This window comes from Rhipicephalus sanguineus, chromosome 4, assembly GCF_013339695.2.
Source record: "Rhipicephalus sanguineus isolate Rsan-2018 chromosome 4, BIME_Rsan_1.4, whole genome shotgun sequence".
In the NCBI taxonomy this organism is placed as follows: domain Eukaryota; kingdom Metazoa; phylum Arthropoda; class Arachnida; order Ixodida; family Ixodidae; genus Rhipicephalus; species Rhipicephalus sanguineus.
In genome coordinates, this window is record NC_051179.1 from 166,575,198 (window position 1) to 166,595,622 (window position 20,425).

At 45.6% G+C, this 20,425-nt stretch overlaps 1 long non-coding RNA gene across 1 annotated transcript; it reads left to right on the forward strand.

The window, feature by feature from the left end:
• Nucleotides 1-16,553: 16,553 nt before the first annotated feature.
• On the forward strand, nucleotides 16,554-18,660 carry LOC119389111 (uncharacterized). Its single transcript, XR_005183009.2, has 3 exons — nucleotides 16,554-16,570; nucleotides 17,718-17,825; nucleotides 18,414-18,660. It is a non-coding gene; the product is annotated as an uncharacterized LOC119389111 (long non-coding RNA).
• Nucleotides 18,661-20,425: the final 1,765 nt, after the last annotated feature.

Consider the following 20,425-nt stretch of genomic DNA (forward strand, 5'->3'; position numbering starts at 1 on the left):
ATCGTGGTTTTGGGACGTTAAACCCCAGATATTATTATTATGTTTACTCTGGCAGCCATTTCAGAGATCTAGAGATGAGAGGGAACGATTGCTTGGCCTCTCTTGCATACTGGCTAAATTCGAACCAACTACAACTGAACGTTAGCAAAACAAATTTTATTTTATTTAAGAGCAAAATAAGTGTGGAGATTTTAATATTTCTGCCTGGTTTAAAAATAATGAGATGCAAGATGTCCGTTTGATTAAATTTATAGGTAACCTTTTAACGCGTTCACTGCGGCGTGAGCTGCCGGCTGGTCACGGCCTCCGCTCCTCCCACGCGGGCACGATGTTACGAGCACGCATCTGCTTGCTGATGCGATAACTTCCTCACAGTTGAACGCGGAGGTACGATTCTTGTGGTAAGAGATTATAAATAACAACACTACTTTTCTGGTGTCATATGGCGTGACCGAAAGGTGACGCACGACGCACCGAATGACAACGTTTTTATAATGCGTGCGGTTGCACCCCCCGATGACCGACACGCAAGAACTCTTCGCCATGTGCAGCCGTCTAAGGTCAGAGAAACAAACCATTACACATGTTCTTGTTGCGTTCGACGTGGGATGGAGATGTTGTTTTTAAGGAGCGGAGTGGCGGCCTATTTCTCCATTGTATGTTGTGCGTTATACCTTGGTTTTCCAAGTACGTTTCAAACGAATATGTATATATGCGTTCTTCCTGCTGCTCCAAAACTTTTAGCGCGGCCCATGGTTCATCATGCCTTTTACGGACGCATAAGAAATCACAACATGGAGGAACCAAACCGGTGTCTGTGTTTTCTAGTGCCAGACACTTAAGATTTCAGCACAGGTTTACGCGAAAACAGGCAAAAAATAGATCTCTGCCTTTCAAATAGGCGCACCAAATGGCAGCCGCAAAGGTAGCAGCGCCATCTCTTTGGAACGAATGAAATAGGCAGAGGCGCGTGACCCGCCTGGTGGGTCACGGCGCACCTGTAAGCTATGCCGAGTTGCCCAAGGATCTCAAAGGCATCTAAAACGACACCTCAAGAAAGCGTGCCGCAGCGATCGTGTTAATGAGAACCTGAGCTGGACACCTCGAATAAACAAAATACATTCCAATATGTCTAGACCAATTTCCGTTTTATATAAACTAAGGTGTAGTTCCAAGCTGGCTGAAGATCCAGCGATATTACTCTTTAGTTCCTTCACAGCTACATTAGTGTCTATTAACTGCGGCCCGACTTCAAAAACTAACCGAGAAAGGCTATTCGTTTTACAAAATAGGACTGTACGCCGCGTAAAGATCTGCAACCTAGAAAAAACGCTCCTCAGTTTCTGGCAAGATTCAAGGGACCATGACCCGGTCGCCCAAAGATTCGTGGTTTTCAGCGAAAACTAAAAGTAATGGGTTTATTATGCCTATACAGATATCAAATTTCGACCGTAAAAATATATCAGGGCAAAACCAGCCCTAGAATCGCCGGCTGTAAGCCCCGCCCAACGCCGGCGGCCGCCATTTTGCCACACAGGACGTGCAGCACAGAACGGAGCCGTCGTTTTCTACCAAAGTGTCAAGCGCTGCAAATCGTTCAATTTCAGTGCCAAGCTGAAGAAAGCTAGTCTATCTCAATATTACATGCAGCTTGCACAGCTAGCTGCTTCTTACGTCACGGCGCGCGAGTGCACCAGTGTTGCCTGACTCTCGGGCTGCTCGCGTGTTTATCAATGTATTCGATTATAAATTAAGTGCTTGACCGCATGCACGAAAATTTCGCCAGCTTACTTCATACTTCAGCTTACAAGGATTAATCCATATAACACATGATATGATCGAAAATTGGCTGTCATGGCCCCATTTAAGATACTGTCAACCCACTATACGACCTTACATTGATGATATATATCGGCAAAGAATTTGAAACAACGTGGACAGTTATATGGAGCATTTATGCAAAAGCAAGGCTCTCTGTAATCTATGTTTTGACAGATTTCGACTACACTTATTCAGGACAACCTCTGGAAAGCAAACCTTATCATATCAAATGCTTAATTTACTCCACAACTATAGCTATGCCCGTGAACTTTTAGAACAAGGTAATACTAAAGCAGTCTAAGGAAAAGTGTTATACTCTATTTTCTCTGTTGCACTGTGCCCTAAATATATTATCAATCTGAAATATTTCTTTTGGTGCTTTTTCACCCTTGCAGAATTGTGTAAAATTCACTAATTCATTTCAATGTGTATTTTGCATTCTCTGTTGTACTTAGTATTAAAACCTAATATATTCTTGGTTTCAGTTCTTTTACATTCAATTTTTTTTGTCTTGCGATGGGTTATTGGTGTTGATTGTAGTGTTCTATTTGAAAGTGGATGTTCAGATATTATTTCTACTCAATAGAATTTTGGTCTCATGCTCCTAAAGAAAAGACAGATATATTTTTCTGTATTTTTATGTTTCACTAAATCTGAACAAATGTATAGATGGACGCAGTCTAGTCAGGCAAAGATAATCTACCTCTAGTCCCTTGAACCTAGGCAATGTTTTGGCTGAATAAACTGAATTGAATTGCATCCATTGCGTATCGCACAGACTAAATAAAGTGGGGGGTAGATACGGCGTTATTGTTGTTCTTACAGCTGACGATAAGTTAGCTAAGATATGTGCATCCGTACAGAGAAGGAATGAGCGGGTCATAAACAAGAACGGGCTAACATTTGGTTCTTGAAATACACCAACAAATTTAACGAGTGCCGTACGTGTCTTATGTACAAGATTCCATTCAGCTGCGGCCGCTTCTATGTGTGGCGAACAGATTGCTGTGTTAACTAGAGATTGATGGAGCATAAGAAATCGCTAACCGGAGGCTCACCATCTAATCTATCATTACATTGTCGACAACGCAAGAGCACCACGAAATTCGATGAATGCGTGATTTGTACCAGCACAGAAATGAAGAAACGCCTTGAATTGTTGAGGCCTGGCATAGCGATAATAGTGGTAGCGCGTGCGTGAGCCAACAATCGATTAAGCGGCATAATGGATAAATCAATAGGTTTTCGAAAAAAGACATCCACTCGTCCCGGGATGACAGGTTCGCCTGGGCCTGCACAGATAAGATTTCGCGCCTTCCTTTTTTCCGTTGTGCGCCTTTTCATTGTGCGCCGTCAGCGTTTGTGGTGTCTCACCCTTGTGCCCGTGTTTGCACGTCCTGTCTGTCTAACATCAATACATACCAACTACCTCAGCTCTGTGTTTTTTTATTGATATGATATATAAGAAGATGTTGGCGCACAAATATGGCGCCGGCTACTCGTTAGCCCTTGAGTGATATCTTAAAGTAAAACATACAAGGCAGTTCATGTAAAATGGAACACTCGGGCACACATATACAAAAACACACTTATAGTCACATATCACTACAAAATGATAAAGAAATGTTCCAAAGTCAGCGAATGAAGTCTCTGATAATGTCCGTCGTTAATATTTGGTCCGACCAGCACAAAGCAGCAGAGCACACGTCTGGTCTTTCAGAAGATGTATTCGCTCGTGTGTACATAACAGTCGATATGTTATTCACTTCAGCACACACATATGATGGGTGTCATATGAGACTGCGCATAGTAAGTACGACATGTGTTATACAAATGAAAGTTCGGTATTTCTTAGTACTTGTACTTTCTTTCTTGAACTAGTCAAGCTGTTTAACACAGCTTTTTTTTCACAGTCCTTTCTTTCTGTACGACAGAATGGAAAATAAACTTTGACTTTGACTTTGACTTTGTCAGCAATGCCACTGTCTTTTAAGAAACGTGTTAACGCTTTTAACGCTTTTAAGGCGTGCGTCTGTAAAACTCTAGTTGGCCATGGGCCCAGAAGTTTCCTCAAGCTAAACGGTCTGTGGTCTAATGCCAACAGTTCCGATTTAAGACGGCGTCGCGGCATGTCATGATGTGGACAGTCTATGAGAAGGTGACATACGTCTTCATCTATAAATCCACATTCGCATTCGGGAGTTTCAGCTCTACCAATTCTGTGCAAAACATGTTTTGTGTATGCGGTGCCTAGTCTCAATCGGTGAATAAGAGTTTCCATACTTCTATCTAATGCTATCGTAATTTTGAATTCAATGAATGGATCGATGTGATATAAATCACAGCTCTTTGTACTTTGGTCAAACCAAGCAGTTTTGCTCATTCTGAAAGTTGTAGCCTTTATAGGACCACGCAATTCATTTTTCGAAATTGGTAAAGAAATAGTAACATCTTTACGATGTGCTTGTCGCGCCGCTTCATCGGCAGCTGTGTTTCCAGGAATGTTGCAATGGCCAGGTATCCACTGGAATTTGGTTATTTCATTAGTTGCGTGGTTGTAGAAAGAGGCTGTCTGAACCCGTGCTGGCTTGGAGAAAAATATGTTGCTTTCTTCAGATAAGTGTATATGGATTTTGCTGTAAAATGTTAAGGATACCTTGTAAACAGCAAAGTGTGTTCCGCGAAGGCCTGTGGCGATTCGACTGACTATGGCATGCCGACGGACGCCGCCGCTGCGTTGCGCAAAAGTTACGCAACTTGCGTTGGAAGGAGCAACGCGCAACTTTTTCCGTGCGCCGCTGTGCCATCACGTGATAGCTGAGAGAGCGTGAGGGGGAGGGGCCACAGCTGGCACCGTGCCAGGGCATGGACGGACGAAAACCGCGAGTATGAGGCAATGAAGTCGTTCGCCTTAATATGCTCGAGTAGCTTGCAGCAAACACAAGTCAATTATATGGGACGGTAATTTCCACTTTGCTGCTAGTTAACTGTTTTATGTATGTTTCATGTACTCTTGCCACTAGCCAGTCGTCCAGAAGTTGTTCTTATGTGATTGAGGACGTAAATATCATTTCTGAGTAGTGGGCTAGTCATTTGCCATATCGTCGCAAAAATATCATAGGTATTTTGTCAGAGTCAACTGATTTTTTTTAATCCACGTCTAAAATAAGAGATAGAATGTCATGGTATGTTACTGTTAAATCTTACATTGGTGCGATATGGCGCTGATATCTAGGACATGGTAGAGAGCTATCCTGACCTGGAGGGGTGAAGCCGACAGCAAATATGAACAAAAGCATCATGATATTTTGAAGTAAAAAATACAATAAAACCAAACAACAGTATCACCGTACGATCAGCACAAGTGCATCATTTGGGACTATGCTGTAAGACTCCATTTAACTACGCGATAAATAGCGCCAAATTCGTTGTGGTGATGACATCATGAGGTTTGTGAGGGTTTCTGCGTGATATTTATTTTTGGATTCTTCAATCATGGTGCGCCGTACCACTGGCATGCGGCGCATGCCAGTGCTGCTGCGAGTACTACTGCAGAGCATGCGGCGGTCATCCGCTTAAATTACATCATATCTCGGGTAATCATGGTTTTACGTTTGTTCGACATTTTCTTTGTAACAATTATGGCGCTCTCAATGCAATGGAAGGTTGCTCTAAATATAAACCACGTCACTTTGACAGCCGTCTCAATGCGGAAATCGACTAAGAAATATCAAATATTATTAATTATGCTAGCATCATCTCATTCCAGAGATTAGGCACATGTACGATTGTCCTTCGAGTTTAGTGCGCGAAGACTCTAAGATGGAAATCGCTGAGCCTGCTGTTGGTGTGCCTTCGCCGACTATTTGCGTTAAGTTATGAAAAACAAAGCTTTAATATGGAAAGCCGCACACTTCGAGCGCTCTAATGAACCTGTAGGAATATAATCCCAGTCAATATCTAGTAAGCTCAAGTAGCCGGAAAATGTAATACGACCATTTCACGGCTTATGTTCGTCTAAATAACTCTTGATATCTTGGAAGTAGAAAGCCGACTTATTAGACGACTTCATGGCCGACTTATAAGTCGCTATTTTTATTCACTGATTCGGTGTCATTGTTCCCATGCCAATGTTAACCATCGGGATAAATCAGCTGCGTAATGGGACTTTATAGCACCTGACGTAAACGTCTTAAACTTAAGTGCCCGTTCAGTGCAAAAATGGAAGGAGCATGAACACCTATTAACACAAGCATGGGGGGGGGACGAATGCAATCAGCGTTGGGTGGCCATTACTGTTTCGGCACGATGGCAGGCTTGTCCCTAAACGCTGACATTGGTCCCGCCGCAGCTCTGAAGGTAGTACAGCATGCGTAACTGTCGGGTGTCGGACTATGTGAGGTCGGGCGCAGTTGTCACGCTGGTTCGAGCTGGCGCTTCCTGATGAGGGGTCACGTGAACAAGATGTGTCCCGGGAGCGAGCAGTGCCGTCAGCAGGGCAGTTGGTTTGCGGTGCCAAGTCTCTGATGATAACGACCTCTGGCTGGTCAGGCATGTCGTTTGCGACATCTGGCTGGCCTACTTTGTGAAGTGGCATGGCGTAGGTCGCGTTACTGGCGATCGTGGTCCGGCAGTCTTCATGGTCGTGTCGTTCATCTGGCACGACAAGAGGGAGCGCCTGTATATATTCTGACGACGATGAACGACAGGGCAGTTTCTCCGTTTGCGGAAGGTCCGGCGGCGATATGCTCATGTCCCTTACCGACGCAGAGTCCTTGACCTGCAGAGGAGGGGCAGGGCTGCTCCGGTAAGCGTCAAAATCAACAACGTACACCGTCGATGGACAGCAAGGCACCGTTGCAGTCTCAAGGTTGTGGCCCTCCAGAACACCGTCCTCGGTGGAGGTCTTGGACGCACCGAAGGTACCGGGCAGCAGGCCGAAAGCGGCAATCAGGGCTGCACTCCATGCTGCCCAAGACTGCTGCCTCACGCCTTCATACCGGTGCCACGCCGCGGCACCTTCCCGAATGCGATCTACCGCCATGGACCATCTCTGCGCCTCCGTCCAGGCTTCGTGATCTCCCAGGGCGTTGACGGTCGCCACCCACTTTTCGGCGTCGTCCTGGAAGCCGCGGAATTCCGGTAGTACAAAGGTAGCCTGGGATGGTGATACGGCAGGAGCGAAACGGCAGAGTGTGTGCGCGAAGTCACCAAGTTGGATAGAGACCTGGCTGAGGGTAGACCGGAGCTCTCTACGTTGCTCAGGCGAGCTGGCCTCGAGGTCTAGCGAGGTGGCTACATCCAACATGGCGTTGGTTGCTGTCAGTGCCGGAATAATGGGAGGAAACAGCGTAGAGCTCGACGCTGTCAAGGCGTTGGCCGTGACGCGGAGTCGCGCAATGGTACGCCGCAGGTGCGCGGCGCTCTCCGATGGTTCGTGTGCGGAGCCAGTGATGTTGGACCAGCAGGCCGTGGTGGTTGGGCCCACGACGGCGGGCTGCTGGACTGAAGGAACTCGTACCGCACCCCAAAGCGGCTCAGGTGCCGATGGAGCCCTGAATGAGAGGGTGTCGCCACGGGAAGCGTGAGCGGCATTCCCGGGCAACGGGAGGCCGTTTACTGTCTTGGCGGCGCCGGGGTAAGCATGCCCTTGAGCCACCGAGGAGGCCTCGACGCCGTCCTGGGATGGTTTGATGGGTAGCTCTAGCAGCGGTCGGGCCACGGTGTCCATAACCGAGGAAGCGTGGACGGCGTTCCTAGGATTGGGAGACCCGCGCTGCCGACGACGCGCGACGACAGGTGGCTTCAGCTGCAAGGTTCGGCTTGCGTTGTAGGCTGCGCCATTGTAAAGGACGAGATAGAGACAACACCCGTTCCTGGGCCAAGCTGTTCTATTCTCTCCTCGTCTTTCTCTTCCTCTACCCGCTAGCTGTCCCCGCGCGCCAGAGCCCCGGTGTCGATCGTCGTCATCACAATATATATATATATATATATATATATATATATATATATATAAACATAGACATACACGGGACAATAGGGCGATGGCAAAAGGCCGCCGAGATGGTCAGTCTAATTGCTATCGCAGTGCAAGTTCTCTAGAAGCTGTTATCTTTTGCCGTCGTCCACGGCATCATTGCTGGCCTAGCTTCACCACCGCCAAATGGCTCGCCGCCGTTGTGGTCCCTGACAGCAATTTCGCTCGAGTTCGCGTCGGCGCCCTCTTGACACCCTTGCTAGCTGTGGGCTGCTTGTGCCTCTTCGCAGTGATCGTGGTCTTTTGGCTGCCGCCACGGCAGCTCCAGCCTTCCTCACAATATTTCACTGAGGACGACCGGCCTCGTGCTTATCAAACACTGCTGTGAGTTCGGCCTCTCATGTGACGCTTCTCAGCCCGTTCGGACGCAGGCCGCGCATGGGCCCCTTCTTCACAGTCTTTCTAATCGCCTTTGCTGCCTTGCCGCAAGTTTTTCTTTTTGGCATAACTACCGTATTGGACTCAGCTTTCCCGCACTTGGTGGCATCCTTCGTGGCCACGGCTGGCTTGGCTGATTGAGGACGGGCGCTGTCCTTGGCGGCGACACCCGTGGCATGTTTAGGCGCGCCAGTACTCTCACCGCAGAAGTTTGGTTCTCCACCTCTTTACACGTGTTGAGATTTCCGTGGACGCAGCGACGCGACAGGAAAAGGGACGAGCGGCACCGACATTCAGAAGCTGTGACGTAGCCATGGGGTGGCACACTGTGCCACACCCTGGCTACGTCACTGCTGCACCAACCTGTAACAACCTGTACGGAGAGCTTCGGCGCCGTTTCTTGCATGAAAAACCTGTCGCTGCGATCACCCGTCACGGGTTTTGAGAGACTTGGGTACATAAAAAATTCTCGAGGCTGTGGGCATCGACGGTCTTTCGATTTTAGTTTGTACATGAAGATGCAGGGTCAAAAGGGCTTCATCAAATTCGAAGCCGATAAGATGTCTGGAAACCCTATTATTCAACTCCTCGCTGTTGAATAACGGCGAAAGCATGCACGCCTCCTTGCAAGATTACCACAAGAAATTGAGTGGCTATAATTCTCTGCACATCAATTATCTGCGTTGAAGTTAAAGACCCATTTGAGAAGTAGAGTGTCTCATTTAGTTGCTGTATTTAAAACGTGATCTAAGCGAAGAAGACAAACATGCCATGAATTTCGAGTTGCATAGCGGAAGCAAACGTTCTGATTTGTAGAGTTCAGTTGATGAACACGTTGACACAGCTGTCGGCAAGCAAAAGCCACTTCAATGACGCTGATGGCGTGGGTGTGATCTTGAATTTCAACAAGCTCAGTAAGTCATTGTTCATGATGATCAGCAAGGATAATAGACCCCTATCATATTTCAATGTTAGCTTTCCTGCGATGCAGTTTGCCCAACTAGTGACGGCTAGTCACTTAGTGAAAACAGCGTATTCAAACTCAGTTTGATTACACTATGATGCGGAAAATGTAGACTCAGCTCCTTTGACCTAAACGCGCATAATATACAAGCCCCAGGACGTGCAACTAGGACCTCGTTTCCACTTGAGGGAAGACAGGCGCCGCCTTTAATTCGGCGAATATGCAACAAACGGAAGCGTACATGCGGATTTTGAAAAGGGTCTATCATGATGTCCGAAGCGTTGAATCAGAGCTCTGGGCGAGAAAACGCGCCTTCAATGCGCTTTCATCATGTGTATGATGAAACCCGTTGAAGGTGATGCTGAACCCTCATGGCGGCGCGAATGACCGATGATGAACGTGTAAAAACGAATCCATTAGCAAGCAAAGGGCCTCACAAACGATTACAATGAAGAAAACGCTCAACTTCATATGAAGCCGCTCATTATTATGACCGGTCAAGACGATATAAAATACAGCCGTTGGCAAGCAATATTCGCATGTACAATGAATAATGATGATGAACCTAGCGTAACAGATGTTCCCAGACCTATTTTCTTTAAGAATGAAAGCTAAGTATATCTCATGTGCGGGTTATTTTCTCTTTAATGTTTGTTATTTTTGCATATTCTTAAGGCGTTTATTGACGGCGACGACGCACAACGACGACAGTCACGACGGAGCGCAGACTCGCAGACTCACGAGTACGAGGGGCGTGTTCTCCGAGAAGAGGTGAAGAGGACGACCCATTAGAGCGTTCCAATCCTTCTCTACAATTACCCAGGGTACGAAAACGGAGCCGCCTCGCGACCTAAAAGGTGGTCGCTATGAGCGGGCCATGGTAGGGCTTCTGGCGCTCCACGTTGACGATGTCGCGCCCTTGACGGCCCATGCCCGAAGATGGTTCAGTGGGTTCAATGAGGTAGTTGATCGGGTATGTGCGTTCGACGACGCAGTAGGGGCCTTGTATTTGGGCAGTAGTTTGGAAGAGAGGCCAGTTGCAGTGGTAGGGACCGAGAGCCATACGAGTGCTCCACGGAGGAACGTGGAAGCAGAAGTGTTGGTGTCACCGCGAATGCTCTTCTGCAGCTCTTGCTCATGCTTAGTGAAGGTCTTGGCAAGCTCGCCACTCTCCTCAGCAAGGTGTGAGTACGGGCTAGTTGGTAAGTCTGGCTGTGGCAGAAATAGGCGCACACTCAGATGGTTCCGGCTTGTATGGAAGAATTGTGTCGATTGTGTGCGACGGGTGCCTGCCGTACAAAAATAAATATGGGGTGAGAAACGACTGGTGCTTTGAGGGGCGGTGTTGTAGGCGTAGGTGACGAAAGGCAGAATTACATCCCATTTTGTGTGATCGGCGGCGACGTACATCAAGAGAATGGCGCCGAGCGTGCGGTTAAACGTTCGGTGAGGCCATTCGTCTGCGGGGGTAAGCAGTAGTTCTGCGGTGAAGAACGTCTGAGTCATTTAGGATGGCTTCGACGAATTCCGACAAGAAGACACGGCCTCGAGCGCTGAGCAGCTCCTGGGGTAGAGCTTAGCGCAGTATGAAACGGTGGAGCAGGAAGGAGGCTACATCGGGCGCTGTAGACGCTGGGAGGGCGTCAGTTTCCGCGAATCGCGTACGGTGGTCTACAGCGACGATGGCCTAGCGGTTACCAGCCGCCGTTAGAGGAAGTGGCCCATACACATCGGTGCAAACACGCCCAAACGGCCGGTCGGGGCAAGTACAAGGTTGCAGACCTGCTGGTGACTGGTGCGTTGAAGTTTTGCGGCGCTGACAATCGATTCAGGAGCGAACGAACGTCTGCACGAAACGGTACGCCCCTCGGCAAAAGTACGATTGACGAATGCGGAGGTATGTTCTGCTATACCCCAGAGTGCGCACACTGCAGATCAGCGTGGAGCGATTCGCATATGTCCGAACGTAGACTGCGGGTTAATACTAGTATCGACTGGCGGCCGTCGGCGTCGCAGTTGTGTTGGTGAAGGACCTCGTCGCGTACAGCGACATGGTGCGACGACGCAACGCGCGAGTGGATGGTGTGGCCGATGGAACAGTGAGCAAGTCTATTTGTGAATCGATCCATTGATCCTTGCGCTGTTCGGTAACGATGGTGTGAATGTCGATTGAAGAAACGGCATTGTGACACATTGAGCTGTGGGTATTGTCGTCAGGGAAGGGGGAGCGCGAGAACTGCGTCGGCGTCAGCATGCTGGCGTCCGTGGCGGTGCAGCACACGGATAGCGTAGTCCTGTAGGCAAAGTGCCTAGCGGGTGAGGCGGCCTGATGGATCCTTCAATGATGACAACCAGCATAATGCATGGCGGTCGGTGACGACATCAAATGGGCGACCACACAATATAATAAAAAACATTGCACTTGCGCAGCTCCCTTGGCCATTTCAAGCAAAGAGCTAACTTATACGTATTCTAGTAGGTACACGTGAGGGTTCCTATTTGACTATTGTAGCATGAAAATACTGGTGAAAATACTTCCTCAAAATTTTAACCAATAGCCGGCTAGAAAAACATAGCGCTTGCACAAGTATTTATATATCATCGGCGCACCACACGTGAAAGTGCTTGAAGACCCTTTCATAATAGTTCTTTAGTGACAAAATGATGTGGCGCATGTATTACGTTATTCTGAATTGACTACATAAAAAGCCGCGTGATGCACTGAAAAAAAGGGAATCAGTCTACCGCGATATCTGATATTAGGGCGAGGATAGAGGGTGTGCAAACCCAGACAACCAACTTCGACAAATGGCAGAGTGAACTGGGCGAACTTCGTGAAACGGTCGACCGTGTGGCGAAAGAGTCGGATACTATGCGCGCGCGGTTAGACGATGCCGAAGATCGCTCTCGTCGTAATGATCTATTTTTCTATAACATACCAAATATCACTACTGAAACTGCGCCTCAATCAGAAGAAAAAATTCTTGACTTGCTTACAAACAAGTTAGCACTGGGTATTACACGCGAACGCATATCCCGTGCACAGCCTATTGGTTGATTTTCCTCGAGTAAGGCACGTCCACTCATTGTTAACATTGAATCGCATAAAAGCAAGGAGCAAATCCTATCGATACGTACAGAGTTAAAGATAACAGAATTGCTGTTAGTGTGGAGTATTGCGCAGCAACGCGTCACGCAAGAAAAAGACTTATCAACTATGCAAAATCTCGGAACGTACCGGTCAAGCTAACATATAAGAAACTGGTAATCAATGGTACGTACTATAATTACAACGCCAACGACGACGTTGCGTATGAAATGACACCAAATGATAGTGTCAGTGGTTACAACGAGTCTTCTACCCGATATTTAAGGTCTGGCCGCACGGTTTCGGCTGCACGCCGATAGCATGACGTGAGGGGCAAGTGTACTGTTGAAAAAACAAAAATATCGGTGTTGCTAACTAACATTCGTAGTTACTTGTCAAAGAACAACGAACTGTGCAGCCTAGTAAAAGATTGTGAAGCTAATATTGTTGCTCTAACCAAAACATGGCTAACTTCAGAAGTATCAAATTCCGAACTGCTTCGATGCAAGATATCGTATAACATTTACCGATGGGACCGCAGTAACACAACAGGCGTAGGTGTTCTGCTGGCTGTTAACAAGTGTTATGAGTCTTTTTCTATCCCAATAAAGTGCGTCATTGAAGCTTTATGGTGTTGTCTAAGTGTTAATTTCAAAAAAGTTGTTATCGGATTTTGTTACCGCGCACCGTCAAGCGATTCGTCATTTTGCGACAACCTGTACGACTGCCTCAACCAAGTGACAGTTCAGTTTCCGGCGGCTGAGATTATTATCATGGGTGACTTGAATTTCTCGAGTATCTGTTGGTCGGGATCATGTCCTTTTTCATCGCCTTCCTCATCCGAAGCTAACCATTTCATTGAATTAAGCGCCGATTTCAACTTGCAACAGCTCGTCCGTTCTGCTACACGCGTAACAAAAACTACGTCATCGCTCTTGGACTTTGTCCTCACGCCGTCTACTGATCTCCTGTCTTCTGTGGTGCACTCACCAGGACTAAGCGATCACAATGTTGTACATTTTTTCTATCACTGTATCATTGTCGCCATCCTGCAACTGTTTTAAAACAATCAGGGATTACAGGAGAGGGAACTTCGAAGCTATTAACAGTGCGCTCGCAACATTTTTAGATCAGTTTTTGACAAATTTCGACGACCGTTCGTTAGAGCTGAACTGGCAAATGTTCAAGAGAAAGGCAAATAAGTTATACAATCAATTCATTTCTATTAAACAAGTTTTTTTCAAATAACAAAGCACCATGGTACAACAGATTCCTGAACCGTCCTTCTAACAAGAAAAAAACGTCTTTTTCGCATTGCAAGGCATTCGCAATATCAACATAAATGGGAGGCTTATAAGAAGGCAGCTTCCGCTTATTTAGCAGCATTGAAAGCCTCTAAGTATTCGTTTTTCCACACAACACTTCCTAACATGCTAAAAAGTGACCCAAAAGATTTTTGAAGGGTATTTCAGTGTAACGATGCGCAAACCATATCTCTAACCACACCGAATGGTGACCCCGTACCCACTCAACAATGTGCAACGATTTTGAACAATACGTTCATCCAGTCATTTTCATTCTCGAGACCCGGTAATGAACTACCACTTGTTACCCCTTCTAATTTTCCTCCAATGAACCCAGTCCACTGGCATCAAAAAATAAGTAAGAACGTAAAGTTTTTGAAAAATACCATTGAGTATTGCTCCATCATTTTTGAATACATCTTTTCACAATCACTTCGGTCTGCCTCATTACCTCAAGATTGGAAGATGGGAAAGGTTGTGCCAATCTTTAAATCCGGGGAAACTCATAATCCTCTCAATTAACGTCCAATATCTCTAACTTCAATCCCATGCAAAATAATGGAGCAAGTTATTTTAACTCATCTAGTTAACTTTCTTGAAGATAATAATTTCTTTTGTAAATTTCAACATGAATTTCGCAAATTTTCCTCCTGCGAAATACAGCTGCTTTCATTTACTCATGACTTGCACACATACCTTGACTCTGGCTTTCCCATTGACTGCGTATTTCTGGACTTCTGTAAAGCTTTTGACAAAGTAAACCATCTGCTTCTCTTGTATAAACTAAGCGTACTTAACATAGACCCTGCAATCGTTAATTGAATTCGAGCGTTTTTCTACCTAGGTTTCAGTTTGTCGCCACTAATGATAGCCTGTCTGACGAGGCCCCTGTTCAATGCGGGGTTCTTCAGTGGTCCGTTCTGGGTCCTCTACTATTCTTAATTTATATAAATGACTTACGCAATAACATTTCCTCACAAATTCCTTTATTTGCTGGCAGCTGTGTTGTATATCGCAGAATAACTACTACCTTTAATGTCGCTAATCTCCAGGCTGATCTAAACCACGTCCATAACTGGTGGAACACTGGGCACATGGAGCTGAATACTAAGAAATGTAAACACATGCGAGTTTCACGTTCTAACGCAGCGTCCTCAACATATGTGATTAATAACATCACTCTCGAACTTGTTACAGCATACCCTTACCTTGGCGTCCACATAACTAACGATTTCTCATGGAAACATCACGTCGAACACATAATATCAAAAAGTAACCGTACTCTGGGATACATAAAACAAATCATTTTCTCGCCCCTTCTTCACTAAAATTACTGCTCTACACCACGTACATTCGTCCTCAACTAGAATAAGCATAATCGGTTTGGGATCCTCCTCAATCCATATTAATTAACGCAATTGAAGGAGTGTGCAAAATTGCTCTGTTCGTTTCATACTCGCAAACTATCACCGTACAGCAAGCGTAACAGAAATGAAAGCCATTCTTAACATCCCACTACTCGCCATTCGCCGGAATATAGCTCGCATTTCACTTTTTCATACAATATATTATCACAATGTCACTCTCCCATCACTCTTTTTTCAGCCACCACCATTCACATCTGCTCGGAGGGATCATCGACATAAAGTCAAAGTCTCGTTTTCTAACACTGTCGCGTGCGCACAGTCATTCGTTCCCAAAACCACAGTCGAATGGAATAACCTACCATCATCCATAGTGAACATACGCGATACAATTCTTTTCAAACATGATCTTATGAACATGATCTAGAGTTGTACAATTCCGCCTTTCTCTTCTTTTTTTCTTTTTTTCCCTTCCTCTTTGGTGCTCTGAGCTTTCTCTTCTTCTTCTCTTCTTCTCCTCTGAAGTTTCTCTTCTTATCATTACAGATTCCTATGTGATTTAGTCAATCCAGTGCTATGTTTTGTATAACCAGTGTATATATCAGTGTTATCCTTTTCCTTTTTGTCATTGTACATTGATACTGTACTCACTTGATTGATTGTTACGCCTTTTCTCTTCTCTTCGTATCTTGTTCCGTGTTACGTATAATCGTGTACTTGCCCCTCCTCTCTATAATGTACTGTATGTACCTTGAGGGTATATCAAATAAATAACTAAATAAATAAACAAATAAATTGTGTCAATAAAGAAGAACTCAAATGGAGGCTCGTTTAATCTCGACTGGGGGGCGTGAAGCCAAGGATAAGCTCCACTGGACTGCTTTGTTCAAACAAGTTCAACATTGCCGTGATATGAGCTATACTCCGTATAGAAGCATTGTTCCTGTTTTGTAAAAAACCGAACCTGGTCCACATTACGAGTTCACTCCTCTTTCCGAGAAAATTACACTGTTATTTTCAGTTACCAGGTGACAAAACACACGAGCACGCTTCATGTTTGCAGCGCATCCCTTTCCTAATATAGGAGGTCGCGTAGTTCATACAAAATAACAAGATAACCCTAATAATAGGAAAAGTGCCTGTCATAAAAGGAACTCGGAAACAAGTCGTTCAACTTATCTTTACTGGTATTTTATAATTTTGTCAATTTTACTTTTTATTTTATTGTGCCAACCGCCAGACCCCCAACGGCATAGGTTCTCGACCGTCGAAGGAATAACCTGCATTACTACCATTCTGCTCGGTAACCAGAGTTGCTTTCAGACCCTGACTCATGAGGCGGATAACAAGGAATAAATAGGAACGACATTTCGCTAACGCTGGTTGCATTCGTAAATGCTTGTGTTTGTATGCGTTCATGCTCCTTCCATTTTTGCACCGAACGGGAACTGCCCTTCAGGACGTTTATGAATCGCGCTATAATATCGCGTGACGCAGGTGATATATCCGGGTGGTTAACATCGACAACAAAATCGGCGGAGTGACACCGAATCAGTGTATAAAAAGCGTGGCATCGATGGGGATAGCGCGCAGTCCAACAGAGTGTGATATTTGGTAAGTCTTCACCACCTTGTTTCTTTCGAGCGAAGTTCCCCATCCTTCTTCTGGTTAACCTTGACCACGTTGCACCGTTTTGAGATAGATCCATTCACTTTCAGTTCTCTATTGTTCTAGGTACAACCACTCCATATACGCACCTTATCTTCTGTTATATAGCATAAGTCCTCGATACAACTTGGATATCATCATATTGTAAAATTTATAAATGCAACACTTTTTTGCAATATTGAACGTGTTTTTACTTTGAAATATACAGTGTACGCAGTCAGTTTCTGTGAAAAAGCTAGAGAGGAAGACAAGAAACGCAGCGCATAGCATCGGGGAATTCGTATTTATATCTACGACTCGTGTGTGTTTACTGTGTATTCCTGTGAAAAGTTCAGATCGAGCCACACTTCTATGAATTAATTATTACTCCGTAGTAGGGAGTATTTCAGCTAAAGAATTGTGCCAATGTGATTGCGCGTTAGCATAATAGAATGTTTAAAATTCGTACCAATCCGTAAGTATCATAGCCTGTACTGTACAGGGCGGTTGTGCTATGAAACAAAATTTCTTTGGCTAACGCATCTGTGAATTCGATATGCATTTTTCCATTCATTCACCTCTACCTAAAATTCTGCATTTAGTCACCATCCTGATAATCCCTCCGAATTTCCTGACAATGTAGCAGCGTGACTGTGCTGTAAATTACAGTACGTCGTGGCCCGCCGTGCAGAAATATACGCTCGATCTGTAATAAAGAAACCCAGTTTTTTGGATGCAAAGAATTGCCGCATAAATGATAAAAATCAGTAATTCGATCACTGTTATGGCCGCTCGTGTGGCTATGACTTAAGGTTTCCAACGAGGTAGCTAATATGGCTGAAAAGAAAGAACGCGCTAAAAACACCTTGGCTGAAACCAGACCTACATCAACTTCATAAGTTTTCAGCCATGCAGCATTGTTGAGATTATCTGCAAGAATCCATCCTCGAAGCCGAGTTATACGCATTCATTCAACGGTTAATTAATACTCGCCTGCCTTAGTTGAAATTTTGCGAAACCATGAATATCATACATATAAGGTTGTCATGTCCTGTCAGATAACCAAGCAAAATTCAAGGAGAGCGGCCGCTTGAATGCACATGTTTGTTTGCAGTGAATCACGTTTCGTCGGTACTAGGACACGACCTAGAGCATTGCATTCCGAGTGCCATGGCGGGACGTATTGCTCCGTTTCTTCTGATCTTCTTAGTGCTCACTTCTGGTAAGGGGTAACTGGTTTGTCCTATCGAATTTCAAAATGGCTGCAAGTTTTACTTTCACGGTTGTGCTTTTTTCTTGTTGCGCGTTTGTCACACTCTTTTCGGAGGCCTCACAAATAAATCAGAAACATGCCAAGTGTAATAGAATTCAAAAAGGCGTAGCCCTAGTACGTAATATTACGTTGACAGCTCAAACGGTTGAGTGACAAAGGAAAATAAGATATCTGCTGGAATACGTGCACTATAATTATAAACATACCGACGAGGCAACCATATTGTTGTTGACAGATAACACCTCACTTGTAAGAATAGAGGCGAAACATACATTCGGCCTATCGGGGCACAGAAATTCAACATGGACCATCCGCAGTTCCTCTCCAGCTAACACGTTTCAGAGGTTGAATAGAGCGTGATTGAGAAGCAATAGGCGAACATGTATTGGAAGAATATCTATCCTGATCACAAATTTCTGTGACTACGCGTACTATATTGGACAGGAAATATATGTACCTGATTGTGTTTGTTTTCGTATTGTAGTCAGGAACAGATGACTTGTGTAGCATTTGTTAACATTCTTCTTATCTGTGTAGCAATCATGGCTATGGCAACTGCTGAAGAGGCGACAGCACGAGAATGGTCAGGGACTACAAGTGCAGCCAAGTCGGAAGCTAGAATTGATCCCACCGTGCTCGGAACTTTAACTGGAGGAAACCGGCGCTAATGGTCGCGCGATTGCACGCGCAAGAAGCAGAATCATAAAAGGTGTTATTCTCTTGCGGTGCCTCCTTCACTGATTGAATTGATTTTGATGTCTCAATAAAGGGGCTCTTTTTTCGTAGTTTACTGCTTCGTGGATATTTATTTCACTCACTACGTTAATTATTTACAGGTTGAAAATTAACCCCACCTTAGTGCCTTACAGCCACCCTATTGCATTCATATAGAATGAACGCTGCTGGTGTAGCACATGTGACATTGGCCAACGTGACACGATTATCCACATTGTGCAACGCATATCGATGTCTGGCCGTCTTCATAGAAGCGCACATAAGCTGGGTGTTTGCTAGAAAAATATGGATTTGTAACAAAGATCCAGCCAGCTCCACTTGGTGAACACTGTCGAAAGTCCGAAGCTTATGCCCGACATTCATCAGGCTATACCGTACTTCAGTGTTTTAGAGCGAATGCTGCTGTGATGTCCGTAACCACTATCGCTCGAAATAAGAAACAAAACGAAATAAGAAAAAAATATCCCGGATGGAACGAGTTTCGAAGCTCGGTCCTCTGCGTGGAAGCCCAGAGTCCTACCTCAGAGCCATGCGGGTGCTTGGAAACGCCTTGAAAAAACGCTTTACAGGTTAATGTCGTGAAGGAACCACATTAACATATGTAATGTAGTGTGGTAGAAGAGCAAAATAACAACCAGTAGTCACACAACGCGAATTTTGTAACCAGGCGTCAGACAACATGAATTCTTCAGCGAGATGGTTGTTGAATGCTTCCAACCCATTACAAGGGGATCTGCCAATAATTATTCATCGTCATCAGGCACAGCCTCAACAAGGTGAACATAATATCTTACAGGCATTTAACGCGTACCACGGTTCTCCGCAGAATGACGAAAAATTGCACAGTGCCTGCTTCCCTTCTTCCCCAAAATTATGATGATTTACAGCGCAGTGGCTTACTCGCAGTGCACTTCTGTTGCTTGCGAAGGAAGCCCATAAGGCTCCCGTGATCCATTTCCTCAAGGTCTCAGTAAGGTTCATTACCTCTTTCCCAATCATTCTCTCGAGAACGTATGTTATAAAGGGCTAGGACATAATTCTTCATCGTCATCAACAAAGTGCATATGATGCTTTCCATATGGAACCTCGTTTCTCCGCAGAATGACAAATGATGTCGATGTGGGTAATTATGATTTGTGGCGTAGTGGCTACGTTGCAAGTTTATTTGTATTAGTAGCCACAAGAGAGTTTATAACGGGCTCCAGAAATCCCGCTCTTGCAGCGTTCGCTGTGACTGTGCTGCGCTTTCCGTGCAGGCCTGGCGTTTTTTTCATGTCTTCCCTTCGCTGGCGCTTAGGTTTGGCCTCCCTTGCGAGAACATCGCGGTTGGCTCGGCACGACATGCCCGTCCTCGTTCAGCTCGTTCAAGCCCACGTTTGGTGGCTTCATCTTCGGGAGAACGAGAAACGTTCGCCACTCTGAAAGCGCAAGCTCCTGAACACTGCCACTGACACGCTGTTTTACACTCCACTACGCGGCAGCGTTACCCCCGTTTCTCGAAGGTTCTTCCCTCGACATCTTCTGCCCGCACCGTCGCGTCTCAAAGCACGCTCTCGCCTCTCGCAGCACGGCATAGCCCTTTTTTTCCTAGGGAGCCTCATTTTTGACACAGTGCAATGCTACGTCAATTAGTGAGTGAATAAACCTTTATTTGGTCCAGAAAAAGGCTATAATTGCCACAACCGGCTAATCCCACGGCGAGACCGACAGGTCTAGCCTACCGGCCCGATCACGTGTGCGCTGTACGGCCAGGATTTGGTCCTCATAGATGGGACTTCGTAGGAGCGCGTCCCACTCATATTTGGTGAACTTCG